Here is a 26,443-nt window from a genome sequence, read left to right on the forward strand (position 1 = left end):
AAAGTTTGTCATTATTGCTGTTACTTTGGCACAATGATGGTTAAATGATGCTAGAAGATGCTACAAGTTGCTAGATAAACCATCTCTATCATCATGCAGGTTAAACAGCTCTTTAAAGTTGTTTACAGTTTGGGACCAGAATACTGGAATCCTCCCCTAGACTGCTGAAGACCCTCTTCGGAAGACTTCTCTGGGGACTTGCATCAGATGAGATGTAGATGGTGGAAAGGTCTTTCCAGTGGTGGCTCCCTCACCCAAGAAGGCATGTCTTTGGGCTACCGTCAAATCATTTCATGGAGAGGCAAAATCCTTCCTTCTTATCATCCCAGGCCTTTTGAACATGTCCTGCTGTGATTTCTCTTCCCTTCTACATTGTTTTCATCATTTTTAATGGATCACATTTTTTAGTGTTAGTATACCTCCCTTAGAACATGGTAACAGGATAAAATAGAAATCCCTATATACACATGTATCAAATACAAGGAGGAGAAGAAGAAGGAGAAGAGAGGAAGAGGAAGGGGAGGAGAATCGGGAATGAAACAAACCATGCCTGGGCTCATGGGAATAAATAAGCAAGCAAAAGAAACATATATTAAACAATGATCCCATATTAGGAAATATCTATCATTATCTATAAAACCAGCAAAGGTGGGGAGAGGGGAAAGGAAAGAGGGCAATCGCTTCTTGTATGTGAATGGCGTCTGGGCCTGGAGCTCATCCCCAAGACCAACTCAAACTCTAACCCCAAAATTAGGGTTCTCGCCTACTTAGCCTACTTAGCCTGGTTAGCACTCAGATGGGAGACTCTCCGAAAATCCCCAGGCTATAGACTCGGCTGAGAAGTCACAAAACCGTTGCAGAAGGAGGCTATAGCAAACCACTTCCACCTTGTTGCCAACGAAGCTACATGGCCTGTCCGGATATCGCTCACCTCAGACAAAGCTGTTTTTTCATGCTTGACACAACAGCAAAAGCTAGACGTTCAAACGGCATAATTCTTGCATCCTCTAGTGACCCAGCTGAGGAGTGCAGCTTGATGAAATGTGGGTATATCTTGCAGAGCAAAGGAAAAGGAAGAACATTGTCAAGTATGGGCTTGCGTACGTGTGTGTAAGGTGGGAAAGTTAGCAATTAACTTCTTTGATGTGGCCTCCTAGGGCCTCAGTTTTATTTCTTGTGATTATATCATTCCAGGGTATATAAGGAAGGCTGGTAAACCTTTAACATTTTTCATTAGTTAGACCCGTAATGCAGATATTAATCCATTATCTAGAGCAGTGTTTCTCAACCTTGCCAAGTTTAAGATGTGTGGAATTGAAATACCAGAATTACCCAGCCAGCAAGGCAGGCTGGGGAATTCTGGGAGTTGAAGTCCACACATCTTAAACTTGGCAAGGTTGAGAAACACAGATCTAGAGTGCCATCATAGGTCATCTGCTCCTTGCTGAGACCTTCTCCAGTTTCCTATGCTGGATAGCTTACAGCTGCTGTTTTAATTTCCCACAAAGGTCCCAGTGGCGCCACTCCAAGGCCCATAAGCAAGGACTCCAGAGCTATCTTTGTTTGTTTTATCTAAAGACACAGGACATAGAGGAATAAATTTTAAAAAATAAGTACAATAAAAAAAAATAAAAAAATAAAAAAAATTCAATGATTTGCTTTCTAAACTGAACATTCTTTTCACCATACCTTCACAAAATTGTGCTGGCCTACCCAACCTAAGTTTAGCTGCTAAAGCAGGACTACATACCCTACCATGCACATCCCAAGTGATGGTTCCAAAGGACTACAGGTCCCATGCCATGTTGTAACTTCCAGCAAGGCTTAACCAGTCCCACTTTTACCCTTTTTTCACACTCCCTGGTGTTTTTCCGTTGGTTTTAATCCAGGATATTATGAGAAATTTAAAAATCTCTAAAATCTTTCTGTATTTACAGCCCACTAGAGGGCACTTTAACCAAAACTATCTGGAATGATTTCAAACGTCAGGGAGAATCAGATAGTAAAAGTCTCCTTCCTGATGAGTTAAACTATTTGAAACTTCATGGATATGCCCTGGTATTTTTCTTGACAACAATACAGAACTTCCATGAAGATTTCTCATTCTAGCCTACCAGCCCTGCTATTTCCTGAGAGTTTACTGTCTAAAGAGCAGAATTGTGCAAGCGATGGTTTTACTTGTGACCCTTTATAGAAGCCAAAATTTAATTTAATTTAATTTAATTTAATTTAATTTAATTTAATTTAATTTAATTTAATTTAATTTAATTTAATTTAATTTAAAGAAGCAGGATAACATATTCTTGACACTGGATCGGTGTTGGAGAAGACTCTTGAGAACACAATGGATACTCAAGAAAATCAGAAAATGGCACAACACCAATCAATGCAGAGTTTCGATTCGAGGGCCAAATGACCTGGCTCAAATCATCATCCTTTGAACATATTATGCGAAGAAACCTACAGTGCTGGGAAAGGTGGAAGGAAAGAGAAGAAGAGGATGACCAGCAGCAAAGGGGATGGACTCAGTTATACTGGTGATGGGTATACTGTGGGAAGACCTCAAAGACCAGGCTAGAGACAGATTGTCCTGGAGAAAATCTATCTATGTGGTCGCTATGAGTCAGCACTGACTGGATGGCACATCTTCTTCATCAACCCTGATCAGCTCCCGCCTGCTTAACTTCTGCGATCAGTCAACTGATCAACTACCACCAGCTAAAATATTCAAGTGCCTGGGAACAGAATCCTACAAGGAAAGATGGGGGAACGGGGACCATGAGAAATAAAAAATGAGGTGGGTTAAAATAGCCCTTTTCAGATTACACTTGAAGGGCATTGTTTTGATACACAATTTTACTCTCTCTCATAATGTGTGGGCATGCATGTGACAGTGCACTCTATCTTATTTACAAAGGATTAAGTTGCTTTGTAAGGAGCACAGCGTTTCTTTCCCCCACCTTATCCCTTTGTTGAATGCCTGATTGCCTTCCAAGAGAGCACAGAATTCCCCCACCCCATTTCCTTAAAAGCCAGATGCCTGAAGCCATAAATTAGATCGGTACCAGGCAAAGAAGTTGCAACGAGAGGGGCCCTAAATTCCAAAGAAGTTCGGTATTTAAACTTAGATTCACCTCTTTTGGCCCACCTTTACTTTCCCCTGGGTCATCCCAAAATTCCCTTGAATGGATATGAGGGGATGTACTATCTGAAATATCTGAATATGCCTATAAAATCTTTGTTGCTTGCTTTGCAAGGTGTGGTTCTGGGCAACACTCCTTGAGCCATCCAGAAGGTTTCCTTGGCCAATAAAACCTCTGTTAAAAGCCTCATCTCAAGTCTTCTTATTTGGCTTTACTGAAACTTGGGAAATAAAAGATGCCATACACACTAAAGAAAGTGAATGCCTGTTCATATCCAAGAATCTAGGACATGGAATAACAGTTCCATATTCCAAGCAAAGTGTATGTATGCACGTATGTATGTATTTATCAGATTTGTCACCGCCCATCTCATTGAAACGACGCTGGGCGGTTTACAGCAGAGATAAAATTAACTAAAATACAATAAAAAACACTCTTAATAAGAAATAGCTTCCAAGAAAGGTGGAGAGTTGGTGAGTAAGTAGAGTAAGCTTTATCTACTTACTATATTTTAAGAACCAGGCTCAGAGAAAGCACTTGTAGGGGTTTTGCCTCAATGCCAAAATAACCCATTTTTTGGGATCCTATACCGTAGCTTGGAGATGAGTTGAATGGGCAGAATGCAAGCAGAATTTGAGATGAACTATTTTGCACTGCCATCCAGATCCTAGAGGAACATGCATTTCTTCCAGTTCCCTGCCTCGAAAGACCATGCTGTATACTCTGAATACTGGCTGGGTGAAGGGAAAAGAAAGAATTGGGCAGCCAACCATTATATGAAAGTAATATGAGCCAATAAAGTTACTGACAGATTTTTCTGGGGGACAGTGCAGAAAGTCGCTCCATTTGCAGTTCAGGGTGAAATTCCCTAACTGACATGTCCTGAATAACCTGTATAAAAACCAGAAAGCAATTCTGCACTGATATCTGTGTTTTTCCAGCTGTTGCAATGCAATACTCAACGCTAAACTTATGCGCAGGGAAGTACAGTATGAGGGAGAAGGTGCACACAGAAAAAGCTGATATTAGCAGAAAATCATGCACGGCATACATTGTATTGGGAGCATCCAATCGCTTCAACATCCAAACCTTGGGAAAAATGCACGGAGAGATTCATCAAGGAGGAACATACAGGGAAAGGCATACAAACTGTCAGGCTGACTTTTAAAGGAACTCAGAAAAGGAGACACAATGTACAGTAGGAATACCGAGAAAGCCAACCAAAGCACAACTAACAGATCTGCCTAGGATGAAAAACAGAGTTCAGCCAAAAACTTCATTCCTCGGTTTATTTATAAATGACCCAAAATACCACAATTCTGTAACTACACGGAGACTGACCCCGGAGAGCAGGCTGGAGTTTTCCTTCTGCTCAAAGGAATTTGTAAGATTGTCTATTTTTGTGGTGATTGATCACTGTTTAGAAGGACAACGGCACTTTTTTGGGAAACTGCATTTTAGGATGGTGCGTTTTTGTGTATATTTTTATCTTGTATCTTTGGTTTCCCGGGGGCTTCTTTAGGCTGTTAAAGGGCAGCCTAAAATATTTAAGGATAAGCAAGTTCAAGAGCAAAGCTAAAGAGCATTGCTGGGCATCTAACGGGGAATCTGGTATTAGCAAACAAAGCGGAAAATCCTATGGCCCTCTGAAGTTTCAGAACTACTAACTCACTGGCTAGGCCTGCTGGGAATTGTAGTTCTGCAGCAACTACATTCACACATCACACCACGCCATAATAAGATGTGTCATGTTTGGGCTTAGCATGTCACATCAACCAGCTTTTGTGGTTCGTACATTATACCTTATGGCTTTGCTTGTTATACAAACCACAGCATTGCAATGGAGAAAACCAGAAGATGCCCATCTTTCTCAACCTTAAATTAAGTGCCTTTTCCAGCATATTCGGGGACTAATCTTTAAGCCTTCCTATCCCCAAGCAAGCCAGGATGGCTTCTGCTACTTGTGGGTGTCTCTTCTTTTCTTCTCCTGACTTCCCTATAAAGTAGGTAAAGATTTGTACAGAGGACATCCAATGGGCTTTGTAGTTAGTTTGAATTTGGGCTTTCCTAATTCTTAACTAGATCTCTAAGGACTATGTTGTGCTGATTCTCCTTTGGCTCCATTTCTTGGGGTGGTGGGGGTGGTGATGATTACATTGCTTTTCCTCCAGACAGTGTTTCCCAACCTTGGCAACTTATAGGTGTGTGGACTTCAACTCCCAGAATTCTTATCAATGGCCATGTTGGCTGTGGAATTTTGGGAGTTTTGGTCCACACTCATGGAAATTGGAAAACTCTGCTCCAAAAGAAACCACATGGCAGCCAGAACATTGGAATGAAGTTAGAGAGGGTTTTATGGTGCAAAAAGTCAGAAGAAGTCTACTAGTATCTTTTTCAACTAACAAATCTATTAAAAGGCATAAGCTTTTGTGAGCTGCGGCTCACTTCATCAGATGCATAAAGTGGCAAGACTGATGTAGGATCGCTGTGTTGTGTAATTTACCATATTTACGCCAAAAGAAAACTATTCTGAATTTAAAAGGATTCCCCTATAAGGGAAAATTGTTTCCTGCCTCTGTTGTTCTCAACAATTTTCAGATAAACTTCATGTTTTAAAGTTAAATTTGGGGAGTGGGGGGGACTTTCCTTCCAAGTAAATAGATGGTGGTCTCAAAAAATTATACAAAGAAATCACCAGGGTGCATCATTGTTTATTGCATTTATTGGAAATTATTTAAGTGATTCAAGAGAGGAATGGTCTTCTTTGGATAGGCTTCCCAAACTGGGTGCCCTCCAGATGTGTGAACTCCCAGAATTCCTCAACCATCCTGACCATTGCGGAGAATTCTAAGAATTGAGAACTCCAGCTATGGAAGGTGACAAGGTTGGGAAAGATGGTCTTTGGAGTATAAACCAAGATTTGAAAGGATGCTTTCAAATGATAGCCTTATTGATCTAGCAGGACTAGATCAATGGGACATAATTTACAGAAGGGTAGATTTCAGTCGAACTTGAGGTAGAACAGCAAGAGCTGCTTACGGAATCCATTATTTAAAAAAGTGATGGGTTCTCCTTCATTGTCACCTTTCCAGCAACTCTATCTGTGGGATGCTTTAGTTCTGGAAACACTGCATATTTGATTGATTGGTTAAATGATCATTTATAATCTTCCCCAATCCCAAAGGGCAACGTGCAACAACAAATACAAAGCAAAACTGAAACCAACCCACACCAGAATAAAAACATCATCCGAAAACCAAAACAGATTGAAGAGAAACACCCACAATCAGTCAACTGGGACCAAAATCTTGTTAGAACAGAACTGGTTTGAATTGTCTCCACTGCCTAGCAAAATGGAGGCCGTATGTAATTCTGTGGGCAGGGCATGTAGTAGAGTGGAAGCAATCACAGAGAGGGCCTACAAAGAGCAGGAAAGGTTGGACTAGATCAGTCTTCCCCATTCTGATTCTTGCAAATCTGACAAGTCTCAGAATCGTCAGCCAAGATAGGGAAGGCTAGACTAGATACACAACAAGGCCTCCTTCCAATTTCAAAATTCATAGGTATATACATACCTGTCATGCTGTTCTCTTCTGCACAGACAAGGAGTAAGAAATAGTCAAAAAAAGGTAAACACAGTAGAGATAAGAAAATAAAAAGGTATTACGGCTAAACCTTAAGTACACCAACACCATTCCTTAGCTGTACCCATGACACATGCATTATTATTTGCTAATTCTAAGGACAGTCCTGATCAATGTGGGCAAATTTTGGAAAGTATGCCATAAACACAGCTAAAGCCCGGCTTTACCCCAAGCAGGCTTACCATATTCTGTGCAAGCTAAGTTATTTAATCCAGAGACTATATTGCAATGGGACATTTCCAAACAGATGAATTTAAAATATTCTTCTCTGGATAAGCAAAGAAAAAATGGAGTAGCAATTCTCATCCCATTGCTGCATGTGTCATCAGATACAACTCAGTGACAGAATCGTTTCCATCACCTTTCAAGGCCAGCCATCCAATTTCATGATTATAGAGGCTTATGGACCAAAGATGGATCCTGAAGAAGTTATGATGACTTCTATGAAAGATTATAGTGAGTAATAGATCAAAAACCAAAGATGTTCTAATACTTATTGGTGACTTTCATGCAAAAGGTGAAGAAGAATCTGTATGGAAAAGTCTTCGAAATTTTGGACTAGGAACCTGCAGTGATCTCAAAAATTGTATATTGTTAACTTACTTTGGGTACAAATAGTTGTTTCAAGGGTTAATGGACTTCTACAAGATACATGCCTTGGCTCTCCAAAATCCCCTTTAAAAAGGCTCAGTGGGTTTCAGCCATATAAATTCTGTCTAAGACAGCCTAAAATAAACCTGGGTTACCTGAAGACAGGTGAGATAGGCTTCCTCTGCTAAGCAAGGCCATCTTTTTCAGAAAGTCATTCTCCTGCAAAAGTTGGCTCCTGATATGGCTTTTTTTTCCTTAGTCCGCTAGAAAAATACAGTCCAGAATTCTGAATACCCTTCTGAAAGTGAATCTACAAATGGCAGGTACAAGAATGATATGGAAAAAGATGTTTCACTGGACATACAAAGGAAATTGGTTGATGCTTTAAAAATCAAAAGGGAATTACAAATAATAAACCAAGAGAGGGACCTGGATAATTCTTTTATATTGGATTTACAAAAGGGGTTTGTTAAATTTTGGATGAAGAAAGCGTAAAAAAGAAATGAAATTAAATTCTATAACATTACTTGAATTGACTAAAGATTAAGATAGTTGGAAGTAAAAGGAAGGAATATAAAGTTGGTTTATTTGATCAAGGTTAAAATCGATATATTGTTATTTCTGGCAATCCTTAATGGACTTTTGCTGACATCATCAGGGCTGAAATGACGATGCTTTATGGATTTGTTTATAGATAAGAGATGGGACATGGGATGAAGAGATCATTGGTTGTAAATTAAGAGGAGGTGAAAAGTTACTAAAATTGTTTATACTTGTGATGAAGGTTGGAAGTCACTTCTTTATATATTTCGTTTCTTTTTCTTTACTATGTTCTTACGTTTCTTTCTTCTTTCTTTCTTTCTATTCTCTACATCTTTTTCTTCTGCTTTTTTTACTTTTTCTTTCTACTCTTCTTTCTTTTAGCTCATATTAATTTTTACTATTGCAATTATAACCTTTAATAAAATTATTTTAAAAAATAAAGAATTATCTTTGAATACCCTTCTGCTTCTGAGAGACAAATGCTGTATCTCCCTCCCTGCATTTCAGAATGACAGGAGCTCTAGAGCACTATGGGGAATACAGAAGGATGGCCAGTCAGTATTTTTCAAACTTGGCTGGGGAATTCTGGGAGTTGAAATCTACACATCTTAAAGCTGCCAGGTTTGAAAAACAGTGATCTATAGCATCGCCTTGAGAGAGGGAGAGAAAGAAGAGAAAGAAAAAGGAGGAAAGGAGGGAGGGAGGGAGATGTGCCCACGTGATGTTTGGCCATCCTGGTTTATAACGCTGCTTTTTTATTTTGATTGACATGCCGTATGGTTTATGTTCGTACTAGTGTAACTTGGTTTTTAATTATGTGTTTATGTTATCACTTTTATGGGTTTGAATTTCCTCTCTTCATTTAATTGTACACTGTCCAGAAAATTCAAGTTACTGGGCAACCTAAGTATCCTACCCATAAATCAGTTAATAAATGGAAGGCAATGCTATTAGATTTGCCAACTTCAGATGCTGGCATCAAGTAAACTTTGCTTTCCATTGTTGCAGTCCAAAGACTAGGAGTCAACCCAAGGCTTGGATAATAAGAAAGAGATATCAACCTTAGGAAGAACTTTCTGACTGCACCCATCGTTCAGCGAGGAACAGGCTGCCTTGGAAATGGGCTCTTCTCCTGGACTAAGGAAGGGCGGGCCTGTTTAGTAGGTGGGCCGGGGGCTAAGCTGGGGTAGGCTAAATGCTCCAAGAGAAGACAGCAGCAAGCTTCTTCTGTTTTGGTGCCAGTGAAGCCATATGGATGTGTAATCATTTGTGAAGTGTGAAAGAGACCTTCTGTTTGCTAGAAGATATTTGTTACTAATAGTGGGCTGGACTAGATGCCCTTTGGCTCCCCCCCCATTCTGATTCTCATCCCTTTCATTAGATGGATACTATGGGGAGGAGGAGGAGGAGGAGGAGGAGGAGGAGGAGGACGAGGTCTGCTGAAGGCTATCCAGTTCAATAACTGGTTCCAAAACAAAATCACACACTCCTGGAGAAAAAAAAATCTAGGAAGAAGTAGAATCAATCTTTTTTTTTTTCAATTGTCCCTTGATGCTCATAAAATCTGTCTTGTTTGCCCGAACAGTGTCATTTATAGACATACAAAGGTTTGATCTAATCTAATCAATAAACTGAGTAGGAGCACCACACAGTCACATTTAGATTTCTGGCAACTTTCCAGGCATTATTCAGAGCTACAAGGAAGTTGTCAAGAATTGAATATGCTGTAAACCCAACCTTCAACTCTGTGGGAGAAAGTTCAGCGAGGATGATCAACAGCCGAGATGCCTCCCGCAAACTTTTTACTTCGAAGTCTTCTTCTTTCAGACTTGACTTCTAAGGGGATGAAGAGTTCCATTCATCCAGACCAGAAATAGACTTCCAGAGCAAAGAAAATGCATTGCAAACTGAATAAACTCCCTGATCCTACACTTTTAACAACAGTTCATCCCTGGGCTCCGCTTTTTCCATCTTTAGAAAGCTGATTTTACTCTCCAGCTAGGTCTGTTAAGTTAGATGAATAATCATTTAGCTGCTTATACGGGATATAACTGTTTATACAGTGGTACCTCGGGTCACGAACGCTTCTGTTCATGACCAATTCGGGTCACGAACAGCACCGTTCGCAAAATTTTGCTTCCGTTTGCGAATGCCAGATCGGGTGACGAACAGGATCCGCGGTCATTTTCCCTGCCGTGACACGTGGTCATGGCTTCCTGTAGGGAGGGGGACTCTCCCTCCAAGCAATAACCGCCTCCCCACCCGCCTTCCTGTCCTCCACGCCAGAAGTCGCCTCGAGCAAGGTTAGCGTTCTCTCTCTTCGTACTGTACTTTGTGTCATATTTTGTGGTTTAAAAAAAAACAAACATATGGTTCAGAACGGATTAACCGTAATTACATTGAACCTTATGGGAAAATTTGATTCGGGTCGCAACCAAAATCGGTTGGTGACCAAATTCGTAGGAGTCAGAATGGATTAACCGTATTTACATTGAACCTTATGAGAAAATTTGATTTGGGTCGCGACCAATTCGGGTCGCAACCAGAGTTGCGGGACGAATTAAGTTCGTGAACCGAGGTACCACTGTATTTTATTTTTGACTCTCAGCCGCTCTGAGTGCCTTTGAATGTAGGTGAAGGGCTGCTAAAGTTAAAAGCAAGCCACCATGGGCTTTTGGGGCAGCCAGCAACCTTATCAAGATTGTCAGCATTCAGCTTTGGAAGTTCCACACCATCTTCCACCCTCTGAAGTGGAAACAGTTCAAATCTTTAAATGTTTGCATTGCTGTTGCCTGACTCACGGCCTCCTTGATCTGTGCTGCTTCAGGCAGCTGCATCACTGGTGGAACGAAAGTCGCCGTGTTACTAAATTCCGGAAGATTGCTTAATGAGTGGTAGAAACTGACAAAGTAGCCTTACTGGTTCTGTTTCCTCTGCAGTCAGCGCTGGAGTTTTCCCAGCATCATTCAGGCTGAAGAATATGTTTTAGCTACAGTAATTCCTCATGTGCCTGTCTTCAGATTAACTAAGACCATTTTGAAAAGCAAACATTACCCTCTTGGCCAGAAGGAAAAGTCCAACATCAGTACTCAAAAGATATCAACAGCTTAGTAGGCCAGAACATGGACTAGGTTCTTCCTTAACCTGATTATTGAATGAAGCCACTAACCAAGTGTAGCGTGAGGGAATTTTCCAGAAGATATTCCAGAAAAATATCAGCTGTGTCATTTGGGATTAACAATTCGCCTGGAAATTAACTTAAATCCCATTATTGTAGGGAGTGGGGGTTGCAGGGGTGGTGAGGGAGAATGGCTGATTCTGCCGTTCTCAAGCACAAACAGTGAATCTGCATATGTTTAACACAGTGTTTTGCAAACTTGGCAACTTTAAGATGTGGGGACTACAACTCCCAGAATTCCCCAGCCAGCATGCTTTTTGGGGAGAGTAAAAGAAAGGAAGGGGAGAAGTACTTTCAGACTTGCAAGATTTATGACAGCCCTTCAAGGTAGACTAAACAAGAAGCACCAGCCATGAGTACTAACACTACTTCTATTGCAGTGTTTCTCAATCTTGGCTACTTGAAGCTGTGTGGACTTCAACTTCCAGAACCTTCAGAACTTCCAGAATTCCCCAACCAGCCATGCTGGCTGGGGAATTCTGGGAGTTGAAGTCCACACAGCTTCAAGTGGCCAAGGTTGAGAAACACTGTTCTATTGTAAGGTTACAGTAACAGAATCTTGCAAGTCTAAAACTACTCTCCCTTCCCTTACTTTTACTCTCCTGAAAACTAGGGAGGGTCCCTTCTGAGATGCTTTCTCCACCCCCACCCCTCCTTCAGACTCAGACCTCATTTATTCGACCGTTGCCTAGGCTGTTGTCAGGTTCAGCCCAAAGAACTTCACGAGACAGTACAGATACAGTTCTGTTGCATTTATTAGCTTCCACCTCAAAGACAGAAATCTCTCCAGACTCAACCTAACTTCCCAAGCCAGCAGGCCAAAACACTGTGAATTCCTTAGGGTGATGCCAGTCTCATCTTCTTAACCTTCCCACGCTCCTGCTGGGGGCTAAGGAAATGCTTATCTCCCCGAGCGCGGCCTTCATCAAACCATTCCATCAGAGCTGTGGCTCTTCCTCCTCTCTCCCAAGGTCATTCCCACAGACCATTACAGTAGGATAGGGAAGAAGGTAGGATAGGAAATACTCAGCTGCCTTCCCAGGTGCCCAGAATCCAGAATATGGGCATCCATGGTGGAGCAGTTTGGTCGGTTGGCTCATCTGAACACCTGGCTGGTGTTGGAGAAGATTACTTCTGAGCAGGTGAGCAAACCTTCAGGGAACTTTGGCTAGAGAAAAGTGGGTTGATGGAGTAGAGGGTAGCTGGGGAGGTGGGAGGTCTCCTTTGGGTGGCAGTTTATACATTTCTACTGGGGCAGAAATTGGAAGGAGTTTGGGAGCACCTTTTCTGACCCACAAATTTGATTCAAGAGCATCAGCTTTTGTGAGCTGTAGTTTGCTTCATCAAAGGCATGGAGCAGTTAAACTGATGTAAGATTTAAATAGGGATGAGGCAAGGGGGAGGGGAGAAAGGGTGGTTATGTAGATGCGCTCCACATCTGAGACAGATTACAAGTACTTCATCGGTTAGCAACTGTGATGTACAAAAAAACCATTGTGTTTGTGGAGACCTTCTGAGAGAGACGGAAGTCTTTTGATGTTTGGGAGTTTGCTAAACAACACTGGTTCCGTTGTTCTCAAATGACAGCTTTGAAATCTGTAATCGAGTGTCCTGGGAAGATTAAAACGCTCTGATATTCATTTGTTCTTTTTTGGGGTCCTGATGTCACACTTGTGTTGATTAATTCTTTTGTGCCAAGTCTGTCCTCTTTGTCCGATATGCTGTATAGGATCCAGAGGGCCAATGATAGCATATATCACATTAGAGGAAAAACATGGGAGAGCTTCTGATCTTGTGTGTGAAGTTGTTAAAGCCTGGGATGGTGATGTTGGTGTCAATGATGTTGGCCATGTAGACATCAGAGTTTGTTGCAGGGGTCTGGTTCCCATGTTAGCATCATGGTTCTGTTGTTGCTTGTAAGAACCTGTTTCAGGTTGGGAGGTCATCCGAATGCAAGTAAGTGCTTGAGGAAGTACAGTCTCCTTGTCCAGGATGGGTTGTAGCAAGCTGGGTACAAAAGAATATGGAGATAACCATGATGAAATGATGGTTTCATGAGGATGAGCTGGGAAGAGAAAAATGCAACTCAGTCCTGGGAAGGCAGAAGGCGTTGGGGGCGGGGGGAGAGGGGGGACTCAACCTCACTTTGATTCTGTTTCATATAAGAGGGGGCAGAAAGACATTCTGGCAAGCTTTTCAAGATTCTGTTTTTCCACCCTCCAGCCGTAAAAGAATGCTCCATTACGTGCCATCTTTGTTTCCTGACCTGGCCTACCCCAAAGGGCTGACAATAGGGCAGAGGAAGAATAAGTTGTGTTGTGGCCAGGAAAGTAGTGGAAACCTGTATTAGAAAAGCAGAGATATGTGAAAGAAAATACTGTATAATGCTTTGGCTGTAAGGATTGCGGAAGGAAGGAAAGGAGGGAGGAAGAAGGGCAGGAGAAGGGAGGGAGGGAGGGAGGGAGGGAGGGAGGGAGGGAGGAAGGAAGGAAGGAAGGAAGGGAGGAAGGAAGGAAGGAAGGAAGGAAGGAAGGAAGGAAGGATGGAAGGAAGGGGGAAAAGAGATAAGGAAGGAAGGAAGGAAGGAAGGAAGGAAGGAAGGAAGGAAGGAAGGAAGGAAGGAAGGAAGGAAGGAAGGAAGGAAGGAAGGAAGGAAGGAAGGAAGGGGGAAAAGAGATGGAGAAGGAAGGGAGGGAGGGAGGAACTTAGTTGAAAGTAAGGGCAGTAACAGCTAGTGTTGGCTGGGATCCAGAAAAATGGGGAGGTAAAGTATGTGAGTCTTCAAATGCTCAAAGGGAATAGAGGAGGCAGATGAAGGTGAAGAGGAAGAGCTGGGAGCAATGGCAGCAAGGCAGGTGATCCTGGTGAAGGCCAAAAGCCAGATTGCACAATTACATTCTTGGCAGACATGCCTAATAAGAGACTTCATTCTGAATGGGATGGATCTCATGAAGCACCATTGGGCAACATGTAGGGGAGCCTTTGCTGACCCGACTGGTGAGCCTGGCAGGGCAGATGGAGGTACAACTTCCTGCCCTTTTTTTTTTTTTTAAGACGGGAATATTGTCCTCCAACTCAAAGATCAAGCAAATGCTGCAAGGGGCTTAGCTATCATAAGGGGTGGGATGGCCTCTCTCACAGGCTGGGTTGTGTTGGTGATGACGCAAGCCTGGTCAGGCTTCATGGATGCAACGGATGAGGGGAGGCCCTGGAGCATAGTGAACAAAGTTAGGAGAATTGGGCATGTTGTCTGCAGCCTAGGGGGACAATTTCCTGGAGTAAGATAATGAACCATTTCCCCCAGGAATTAGAGCAAAGCTAAGAGAAAATGCTTCAGATTCCTTGAAAAGGCTCCAGATTTCTTGCTTGCATTGTTGGGAGCCATTGATCATCAAGCAGAAAGGAGTGTCGCTGAGTTATTGGGGCAGGAAGCTTTCAAAATTCTGGCTTTGTTTCCTTCTTTCAGCAAGAGTTTCTACGTCTCTCTTTCTGCCTTCTCCTATAGCTTAAACTTCCCCCATTTCTCTCTGACTCTCTGAACTCCATGCTTTTCTCTTGTTTGAATTCAGTGTGCTACTCTCTGGATTCCAAGCCATTCTCTTCTTGAGTTGAACAGCGTACTTTTATTTTCTGTCTTCTTAATTGTACTGTTTCTAGTCTCTTTGTATGTCATGATAACCTAAATGGCTCAATCCAGATCAGGAATGGAAGGTATCGTGAGGGAATTTGCCAAAAAAGATTGTGTCACAAAAATCAGCCGATGATCTTGTCCTATCAGTTAGAATTAAAAGTTCTCCTGGATGTCAACCTGAATCCCATCATGGGGCAGAAGAATGGCTGATTCCAGGCTGACTGGGAACAACCTATTCAGATCGCAGGCATAAACAATGAATGGCCATCGCAGAATTTGTGTTGAATGGGTAAGAGTGCAAATAGTGGTTTGCGGTCCCATGTGTTTAGTATGATCAACTATAAAATCCAATTGCAATCTGTGGGACTTTGGAACTCATCCTGGTGGACACGCCTGACCCAAGCAGCCTCCATCACAAGGAGTCATAAGAACAGATGGATATTAGCAGGGTCCTGCTGGATCGGACCCCTGGCCCATCTAGTCCTGCAGTCTGTTCTCACAGTGCCCAAGGAAGCCCACGAGTCTCCCAGCAGATGGTCTTCAGAGACAGCCCCACGGCCATGCAGGCTAATCGCCATGAAATACTTTTCATGAGGTTCTCCCTTGCAGATCGATGGGTAAGATATCAGTAAAGACTACTACTCTGCTTCTCATTTGACTGTGACTTTAATCTTGGAAGTTCTTCTGGGTGGAAATCTACTTGTGCTGGGCAAAAATCCTAAATTCTTCCCTCTTGGTTAAGCAACACAGCACAGAGCAGAAGAGCCCTTTAGAGCACCTTCTATGCAGTTAATGCCTTTCACTCATTGAGTGTTATGATGTCTAGAGGGTTTCCTTTCTCTGCCTTAATACACCCAGCTTAGTATGTTCTGTGAAGGCAGGCTCAAATCTTACCATCTTCAGAAGTGTCAGAAGGATCAAACTTCTTTTTTCTCTATTCGTTTCCCAAGCTGGGAATTTCAATAAAAATCGCCAGACTATCAGTGGAGAGTCAAAGGAAATATGTTTATTCACTCAAAGTTGTTGTTAGCTTTGGATGGGCGGCCATGCAGAACTGCTTCTCCATCCCCTTTTAATAGGTCTTTTAGTTTAAGGATTTAGCCAATCATTATCAATGGATGGAATGTGTTAGCTTATTACAACAGTTTCTGCTTTATTGGCATGAACATCTTCCTCCTGTGCAATCCTTCCTTCCTTCCCTTCATATTCTGCTAAAACAGGTGTTTCTTTATCTTAGTTACCTCTAAGAGGCCTCCTTATTTATACTTAAACAGATGCCTCTTTATCTAGAGCTAAAGCAATGGGCATTTTATCTTTATAAATGGCATTACTATCTTTCCTATACAATTTCTCCTTATTGTAAATATATAAGAAAAATATTCCAACAGAAGTTCGCATGAAGACAGCCATGTCATGAAAGAAATGGGAATAAATTACAAATTGCCATGGATGCCTTTTTGAAATGCTGTCTATGTCCACACATCACCAGAAGCCATGATTTGCTTTATGTATGTATGTATCTATGTATCTATGTATTAAATTTGTATGCCACCCATCTCCCCCAGAGGGTGACTCTGGGTGGCTTACAGTTAGAGTAAAACCTGAAAAAAATTAAATAAAAATAAATACCCACATTAATTAGTTAATCCTGGTTTGTTCACAAAAATCACCAAAGCTGCATTCATACATTGTGCTAAGCTCAAATCAAACAAAGCACATTTCATCAGGGTTCCCATATTGTGCTGAACACATATTGGTTTTCGTTTACTGTCATGTGTGAATTTAACCACTGTTGTTTATAAACATCGGCTTTGTGAGAATTGGGCAGTTCATTGGTGCAAAGTAATCTCTATATCGCCATGAGCGGGGCTAGTGTCATCTGCCGGGGGGTGGGCGGTTCCAAAAAGTTATGAAGGAGGCTGACACTGTATGATCAAAGCACCATCCTTTTGTCACATGAAATACACTGCCGTGAGATACATGCTTTGATCTTACCAAACAGCATCTTTTTGGGGGGTCTGAACCATTGTTGTGGAGGTGGGTGGCATTTTGTTGCCAAACTGGGTGTTTTGAGCCCAATGAAGGTTTATGCACACATTTCCCTCCTTAATTCCACCCACCCAGTGGGAGGATTTTTCAGAATGTTATAGGGCAAAAAGGATGCCTTAAGCATCTCTCCGTTAAGACCACCAGGGACCAAAAAAGGGTGACTTGTTTAGCCCTGACATCCCAGGGGAGTCATGACATCATCGGTCATCACCCTTTTGCCCTACCCCCACCAGACAGGACAGAAATGCAAATGCTAGCATGCCCCTAAAAACCACCTGCCCCTAGCGTTATGTGTGGTGCGATCCCATCCAAATGTGGTTTATTTGATACACCACTATTAAACAAACCATGGCTTAGCCTGTTGTATGAAACCAGGCTGTGGTTTATGTGATGGAATGGTTTGGTGAAGGCCACGCTCAGGGAGATAAGCATTTCCTTAGCCCCCAGAAAGAGCGTGGGAAGGTGAAGAGGCTGAGACTGGCACCACCCTAAGGAATTCGCAGTGTTTGCTTGCTGGCTTGGGGAGTTTAGATTCAGTCTGGAGAGATTTCTGTCTTGTAGGTGGAAACTAATAAATGCTATAGAGCTATATCTGTACTGTCTCGTGGAGTTCTTTGGGCTGAACCTGACAGTTTAGCACAATATGTGAATTGCAATAATTGAAACTAGGTGTGTGCCACCTGGTAGGGAAGCAGAGGTGTCTGCAGAGTAGGGTCAAAACAGTCAAGATGGTGGCTGTGGCAGTACAATCAAAGCTCTGCAGGGCTTTGATCACAGCATTATGGCTGCCATCTTGACTGTTTTGACCACTCCCTGCAGACTCTCCCGCAGGGAAGAAAGAAAGCAATCCAGCCTCAGACAGATGATCAGCCTCTAGAGTCCAGCAAATTGGGCTTTTTTTCAGGGATTGGGTTAAGGGCAATCACCGATGGGGCCCTGCCAATCAAAGTGCACCTGAAGTGCCTAAGGAAGAAGTGTGAGATCACCTGCAAGGAAAAGTTACCAAGCGGGGTTAGAAGAGAGACCTTGATTAATCTTTCCCCTTTCTGGCCCTGTATCCAGCAAGACATCAGGAGACCCTCAGCTAGGAAATAAGGCTGCTGTCTTGCCCACTTCCATTGGTTTTACGCTGCATTTGAGAAGCGTCCATAACTCTTTGCCCAGATTATTTTACAGCGGGTTAGGAAACAATAGTGGGTGGGTGCAGTGGCAGCGGGGATGCCTTCTCGTCCCACGGCCTTCCATCTCTGGCAGTGTTGTCCAAACTTGGCCACTTTAAGATGAGTGAACTTCAACTCCCAGAATTCCCCAGCCAGCATGGCTGGCTGGGGAATTCTGGGAGTTGAAGTCCACTCATCTTAAAGTGGCCAAGTTTGGACAACACTGGTCTCTGGAATCTCATGAGAGTCCCCAGATCTAAGGGCTGCGTATCTGGGATTGTAGTCCAATGCCATAGAAGAAATGGGAAGTGCTTGAGAAGCCCCGTCGCCGTTCACCCCGTTTCAGCAAACGGGAGTTTTGGCTGTTATTATTTCTCAAGTAAATACGTCGTCTCCTGTTAACAGTGGGAAATTGCCAGTGAAAACCACACTTGTGGTTTGAACATCTAGTCTGAGCACCACACCTACGCAATGTTGTTATTCCACTAAGGCTGTCAGGCACTCTTTTCTGTGTAGCTCATTTATTTAATCATTCAGAAGCACCACAGGACTTAGGTTATCATGCCCTCATCCCTTGAAAAACCAAAGAGAAAGAAAGAAACAGCTTTCAGACAGGTATTGGCACCAGTTCACTGTGACAAAAAATATAAAATATATCTTTTTTAAAAAATCTATTTAGATGCGGGGTGCCCAGCAAGGCATTTGGGTGTTTTCCAAATCTTATTATGATTCTGTGTCCCACCTGATTTTGGGGATAGATTCTTTTAATTAAAAGGGAACTTAGTAAGCTGCAAAATGTTGTGGCCCTTGCAGCATCCCCACAGTCACACAATTGAGATTTGGGTGTTTGGCAACTGGCTCGCAATTACAATGGTCACAGCATCCTACAGCCATGTGATCACCATTAGCGACCTTCACTGCCGGCTTCCCGCAAGCAAAATCAATGGGGAAGCTGGCAGGAGGTTGCAAATGGCGATCATGTGACGTCGCGCCTAACAACCACATGGGGTTCGCTTAACAGCAGCAATTGGAACTGCCACAACCGCTGTTATAAGTCAGTGCTATCACGTGACGTTGCACTTTACGACCATGTTGCTTAGCAACTGAGTTGCTAGTCCCAATTACCGTTGTTAAGCAAGGACTACCTGTATATAGATCCCAGAACGTCTAATGGTGGATAGCTGTGAAATTGTGGGGGGTTTTTTGAAACTGTGCCCACCTACCAGAAAAAAGAAGTGTGCTGAAGTGTGTTTTATTTGGAAGCGTGCCCCCCTACCAGAAATAAGCTGAACTGTGGGAGCATCCTGGAGACCAGAGCTGAAATGGGGAGCCGACTCACCTGTTTGCTCTCTGATATTTGGCCACACCAATCCAGCAGCCATTTCATGAAAGTGTTCATACCAGGCTTGTGAAATTTACCAGGACGCCCACCAATCCAATGAAGGTTAGAACCTCCTGATGTCGATTATTGTCAATTATTAAGCCCATAAGAAGAAAATGGCATAATAAATACACTAGATTTTAAAATGCCAGATAGATCTTCTGTTTGGATTTTTTTTTTTAAGATGGGCAATGCCTCTGCAGTTCCCAGCAGTCCCTTCATAGCCCATGCGCTGGACAAAGCAAAGTGTTGGGTTTTGTCCATAAGCCAGAGAGATGGGAAATGTAAGAACGGCTTCCTGTTCCTGATTGCTTTCCTGTGGTGGCTAAATGACTGGCCATTTTTCAGTCGCTTCCAAGCACTTGATGGTGCAAGCGGAGAAATCTTCCAAGCTGGCAGAAAAACTCGTAAGCTCATTACGAAACGAGAAGAATTACCCTGTTTCCAAATTGAGATGCACACGCTCACTTTGCTTTTAGTGTTCAGGAAGGGGTGTTCTTTTTTTTCATACCTGTAAGAGAAAAATGAGAAACTCTTTCTGTTTCAGCAAGGCCATTCTAAATATACGTATTTGACCGATGTGCAGCTAGATCAGTGTCTCTCAAACTTGGCAATTTTAAGGGTGTGGACTTCAACTCCCAGAATTCCCCTAGGGAGTTGAAGTCCATTAAAGTTGCCAGGTTTGAGAAACACTGATCTAGATGAATTAGGCTGGCAAAGGCTGAGTTAGATAGATGATAGTTTTAACGCCACTGAATGCCAAAAATTAGGGGTTAAAGCACATCATCTTGCAAACTCAGATAAAAATCCTCCAGTCCTCCTTTATGAGCGTGTTCATTAAAGTTGAAGCTTTTGAATTTATTTTTCCCAGTTCTGCCTGACAGGCTAACAAACCATTCCTTTGTTAAACCAGTTAGGATCTCTCCCATCCGCTGAATGTTTGCATCCAGAGATCTCTCTTCTTCCTCTCTCAGCAGAATAGATGGATGGATGGATGGATGGATGGATGGATGGATGGATAGATAGATAGATAGATAGATAGATAGATAGATAGATAGATAATTGATTGAAATTGCAGAATTAGTTTGGAGCAAATAATAGGGTTTTTTAAAGCAACCTGATGTCATCCAGATGTTTGGAACTTCCATTCCCATTAGTTTCAGCCAGTATGGCCAGCAACAAGGGACTGTGGAAGTTATAGTCTAGAAATCTGTGAAAACACCAGATAATCTATCTCTGTATTTCGCAAAAATAAGTTTTACCTTTTAAGGTACCAAAAATAAATGTTGTAAACCTTTGGAGGGGGAGCCATTTTATGAGAAGATATTCTAAAAGGTGTTGTACAAATCCATAGAAAGCAATAAATTATTTGATGCTCTTTTGAGATCATCCTTGTTATCTGTATTTTTTATTTTTGTGTTTATGAATTTTCTTTTAAAAATGTTTTCTGCGCAGGGCTACCTTTTTACATTTATATTAAGTGTTTTAAATCAAATGGTTTAAAAAAAATCAATCAACCATAGGAGTCCAAAATGAGGAGGAAGAACCAAAACCCTACTAACCACAACAATATTACGGTAGCCTTTTTGGAGATGTTAGTACAGTAGAAATCATCCTTCAGTTTTAAACAGACCTGGGTGAATACATTATGCAAAGCCATAACTATGGTTTATGGAATGAAAGATGGCTTCAAGATACTAAGCCCTGATGTTTAAACCACTGTGGATGGTTTTACCTGATGTTCCAAACCAAAAACAAAGAAAGTACATTCCAGATCGTTCTTGAACCCAATCCTGACCGTATTGCTCCATGCTTGTACTCAAGATCACACTCAACTGTTGGCCTGTACCCAATGAGCTTGCTTTCATCCCCTTGGCCAGTTCCACCATTAAGCAGAGCAAAGTGGCTACTACATGTTCGCCTTTTGCACCAGCTGTCATTAATTGTGCTCTGTGAATGGAGACCACCTTCCACCTCCTTTAGGATGGCCATATATGTATGTATTGTGTATCTTGTTGCTGGCCCCAGTGGTGGTGGGGATTTCAGCAGCCCAGGGATGGTAGCTCTAAGCTCCACAAACTTGCTCAGGCATTAAGATCAGGCAGTGATCTGCATCTCTGGTCTGCCAGAAAATGCTGCCAGGCTGGTGGACAGGTCCTGTGGACTCCTTGGCACGGAAAGTCCTCTTGGTTATTTTTTTAGACGTGGCTGTTTCACCAAATTTAAACCAGATCAGTGTTTGAAGTCTTTTTACAGTGGTTCCTGCTTCTTCTAGGTTACTTGTTTTAAAGGTTTTACACTGATGTGGGGAGAAAGTATAACAAATTCTTGTACAATGTTATTACGCAGACTACCAGGAAGAGCTGTTGTTGTTCAGTGGTGTCCAACTCTTCGTGACCCCATGAACCATATCGCGCCAGGCCTTCCTGTCCTTCACTGCCTTCCTGTGTTTGCTCAGTTTCATGCTCATTGCTTCAGTGATGCTATCTAACCATCTCATCCTCTGCCGTCCTCTTCTCCTTTTGCCTTCCATCTTTCCCAGCATCAGGGTCTTTTCCAAAGACTCCTCTCTTCGCATTAGGTGACCAAAGTATCTGAGCTTGAGCTTCATTATCAGTCCTTCCAATGAGCAATCAGGGTTGATTTCCTTTAAGATTGACTGGTTTGATCAACAGTTAGGTTGATTATAGCAGTTATGAAGGAATTGGGCTAATGTTTCCGGAAACTGCCCAATTGTCTGTGGCCATCTCTGGTGATTTGGACTTCCATTAAGCCGAGCAACAACAATGCATTCTTTTCTACTAAAATATGCTGCTGAAATAAAGAAAGCTCGAAGCTCATTCTTTGCAAACCCAGCAGGGTCTGTATTTTCTTCTGCGTAAGGAAGTAATGTGTTCCATCTACGTAACTGTGTTTCTGCCTTCCCTTTGTGTTGTATTCATATGCAACTGTTTGTATGCACGCATCGGGAAACAATCGGTGAGTGGCATGCTGTATGCTCCGTTCTGAGTCACACGGCCAGGAGAGAGGTGGGCTTAGAACGAACAGTCAGCAGTGTTCCAAGCCACTGTCCAGCTGCCTCCCCCATTGGGATTGGGGGGGGGGGAATTTTCTCTTTTTTCCTCCACAACGCCCACCCAGATCCACCCCATCTTTGAACGTGATCTTTCTTTAATTGCATTCTCCCACCATACCAAATCCGTTCCCTTCTGGGATTTTCCTGCTGACGGATGAGCAGAGGCCAAGAACCCCAGTCTCTTTTTACATAATGTCTTCCTAATGTTTGGTTGGCTTGGAAAGAAAAAAAAGACAGTTGACCTCTCAAGCTTGAAGCTGGTGCTCCCATCTGTCAGGTTCAGCCCAAAGAACTCCAAGAGACAATGCAAATACAGTTCTGTTGTGTTTATTAGCTTCAACCTCCAGACAGAAATCTCCCCTGACTGAACCCTAGTTCCCAAGCCAGCCAGCCACAACACCGTGAATTCCTTAGGGAGGTGCCAGCCTCATCTTCTTGAACTTCCCACGCTCCTGTTGGGGGCTAAGAACATGCTTATCTCCCTGAGCCTGGCCTTCATAAGTCCATTCCATCACACTATCTGAGGGACCGCCTCTCCCCAGTTTCATCTGCCCGTCTTACCAGATCCAGCAGAGAGGGCATGTTACGGGTTCCATCGCCTAGGGAAATCCATTTGGTGGGCCCCAGGCGGCGGCCTTTCCTGCTGTGGTGCCTGCGCTGTGGAATCTTCTCCCCCCTGACACGAGACTGGCCGCGTCCTTGTTGAGCTTCTGGAGGTCCCTTAAGACTTGCTTATGCCAACAGGCCTGGGGACCCAGGGGCCGGGGAATTAGCAAGGTTGCTCCCTTGTTTTTAACTTCCTTTTCTCCTCTGTCTTATTTTGCTTTTTATTTCTGTCTGGAGGTTGAAGCTAATAAACACAACAGAACTGAATTTGCATTGTCTCTTGGAGTTCTTTGGGCTGAACCTGACATCAATCTCTCCAGACTCAACCCTAGTTCCCAAGCCAGCCAGCCACAACACCGTGAATTCCTTAGGGAGGTGCCAGCCTCATCTTCTTGAATTTCCCACGCTCCTGCTGGGGGCTAAGAACATGCTTATCTCCCTGAGCCTGGCCTTCATAAGTCCATTCCATCACACATCAATCCTTCTGTTTAAATGCAAAAATAGCTATGCGTCATTCAGAAACCCTACTTCGCAACGGCTTCTTGAGATGCTGCTGAATCTTTCCTTTTCCACCATGCTGACCAAGCTGGTGTTGAGGTTCAACAACATCTGAAGGCCCCCACATTACAATCCTAAATAGGAACACTTTTGCCCTGGGACTGGATTCATGGCACATTCCCAAGCGTGATTTGCTTGGTTCGGGCTTAAAGTCTGGTGTGAGTCCAAACAATTATTTTCCTTCAATGAAGATTCTGCATGATGTACAAACCAAATCTCTCCACCCACCCTCCCTACCAGCCTTTTGTAGATCAGTAACACCCACAGGAACTCCATTTAATCATGGTTGTTTGAATAAGCATGATTAGCTGGCTTCACACCTCAGACTAAGTCAAAACCCAGTTGCATCCTTGCTTAGCAAAAACATGAACATGGGTGGTGAGAAAGAAGCTGTTTGAAAAATCATCTTGGAAGTTATTTGTTATCCAGCTTCTAAGAAGCTGATTTTATATAACTCCGGCTGTGCATTTCTCTGCACGTTCTCAGTGGATGGCTTGTTTTTTATTCTTTGATCCGGTGTAGGCGCCTTATGAACATCTGGAAAGGAAGGTGAGGAAATGACATAAAATGGAAATCAAGAAATCAGCCAGATTTGCAGACTGATCCCTTGTGAAAATCCCAGGGCGAGCTTTTCTTAAAAAATATATATATATATCAGATCCACCACTACCACCATCCCTGCTTCAATTGCCACCTCTTTTATCTGCGGCCATCCAGGAAACCGTCAGTGCTTTAGAACAAAGGTCTGGATCTCCGCTGTGTTTCCAATAGCAACCCTTGAGAGAGAGACAAAAAGTCACTTCATTTTCAATCAATATCAAATGCTGTCCTTGAAGCCCAAAGACAAAAAGCAAGTGTTCCCCGTCCTTCTTCCACCCAGCAGCTGCTACAGCAGGGTGCTCTGGCGTGCCTTCTCCTGGAGTGGCAAAGAGCAGATAATGCTTCTGGCCCTCATTTATCTTTCTGCTCAGGCAGGAAGAGACCCAGCTGCATCTCATTCCTCATTCTTAAAATTCATCAGCCTCTCCGGAAATCAAATAATATGGTTGAGTAACTCCAAAGCTCCTAAAAGCCAAGAGGAGTTTTTCTCTGGCTGGGTTCACCTAACATGCTTAGCCAGGTTAGGCTAATGGTAGATTACCCAATTCATCCACTTTTCTGGGTTCACACAAAAGCCCAAACCATAAATGAACCATAGGGATTGGGCTTCCACAAGGCGCTTGGCTAAAATGCATTTGGATAGTTGGAGACTGAAAAAATCAGACGCTTTGGGGATCTTGGTCCAAGAGAAACTATAGGCTGACTTGGGAGCAAGGCGCTCCTTTGCTCAGACAAAGGAAGTGTGTGAACATCAGATTGAACTGAAAGCACAGCATGAAGATCTATGAGTTTCTTAGATGTGTAAACATGCTACCCTATTAGCTGTTTTCATACAACATGCTGTGTTCACTCAAGGCATTAAACTAGCCAACAACTTCTAGCCAAGTGTTGTATGAATCCAGCCCATAGTTAGTCTAGGGTTAGTTTATGGTTTAGGATTAGTTTATGGTTCAGTGGCTTGTGCAAACCATGGTTTCTTTGATGTATTCACTGTATTCAGGGGTATCTGCAGAGGGAGGGTCAAAAAAGTCAAGATGGCAGCCACAAAGCCCCACCTTTTCTTATATTTGTCATGGTGCACAGAAAAAGGATGGGGCTTTGCTCACATGGCTGTACCCCCCTGCAGATATCCCTTCTAGTATTTGATGAAGTGGGCTGTGATTTGCAAATGCTGATGTGATAATTAATTTGTAGCTCTTTCAGGAAAATACAACCAGGCTGTTTTCTTTCCTCCAAAAACTATCACAGCAGCTTCCCAGTATCCATGGTTATGCACGTACTGTAGTGCAAACCCAGGGACTGGCTCACAAATGAAGCAGAGGGGATTTTAACAGCGGCAGCTTTTCTCTTGCTCCCAAATTGCACCTGCTACAATCTTCTTTGCTGCCCAAAGGTTAAAGGCAACTGTATTTTTTCATATTGGGAGAAAATACCTGTGGAAATTGTGGGGTCTCCATCTCTAGGCCTCCTCTCACAGACGGTTGAATTGGTTTTCCTGCACAGGACAGAGAGTTGGGGTACATGATTCTGGTGGTCCCTGCCAACTTCTACAATTCCCTGATTCAATGTACCATCACCTATAGGCCTATTTTAAGCCAGATGTTTACCTACACTAGTCTTCCCTGGCTTGAGGATGGAAGTCAGGGACTTGTAATCCTGTCTGTCTGTCTGTCTGTCTGTCTGTCTATCTATCTATCTATCTATCTATCTATCTATCTATCTATCTATCTATCTATCTATCACCCATTTAGGAAAAAATTCTTCAGTTCATTCATGCTTAGCCAGCTAAGCATCTCATTTGTCTGGCATAGAATTATGAGAGAACCAGAACTCATTGTTATTGTGGTTTTTAAAAAGGGGGGGGGTCGAGTCCTCTCTAACTTTGCAGAGAAACCAGGCAAATCCCCAAAGACAGAATCAGACTGAGTAAGATTTTCAAGGAGTCTGTCCAGATGTGGAAAAAACTATAAAGGGAAGAAGCAACTCTCTAGGGCAGTGTTTCTCAACCTTGACAGCTTTCAGATGTGTGGACTTCAACTCCCAGAATTCCCCAGCCACCCATTTTCCTAAATGGGTGATAGAATTCTGGGAGTTGAAGTCCACACATCTGAAAGCTGTCAAGGTTGAGAAACACTGCTCTAGGGTGACCTTGATCAGCCTGGCCATTTTCCAGATGGGTGGGATGACAACTCCAATTTTTCCCAGCCAAGCACAATCAATGCTGGCTGAGGATGATGAGGGCGATGGTCCAAAACATGTGGCCAGCTGGTTGGGGAAGGCTGA

The 26,443-nt window shown here is 42.9% G+C and overlaps 1 long non-coding RNA gene across 8 annotated transcripts in view; it reads right to left on the minus strand.

Moving 5' to 3' along the window:
- LOC148214102 (uncharacterized) overlaps positions 1-26,443 on the minus strand; it is a 48,621-nt gene that overhangs the window by 11,710 nt on the left and 10,468 nt on the right. For 2 of the 8 annotated variants that reach the window (XR_015793489.1, XR_015793486.1), the window contains exons 2-3: positions 19,279-19,831; positions 932-1,053 (exon numbers count right to left, since the gene is read on the minus strand). This is a non-coding gene — a long non-coding RNA (uncharacterized LOC148214102). The other 6 variants (XR_015793490.1, XR_015793488.1, XR_015793494.1 and 3 more) reach the window with 5 other exon arrangements.

The sequence above is a fragment of the Python bivittatus genome, unplaced genomic scaffold, assembly GCF_059951505.1.
Source record: "Python bivittatus isolate LINGU-HERP-01145 unplaced genomic scaffold, Pbiv_v1 ctg000750_np1212, whole genome shotgun sequence".
NCBI classification, from domain to species: Eukaryota; Metazoa; Chordata; class Lepidosauria; order Squamata; family Pythonidae; genus Python; species Python bivittatus.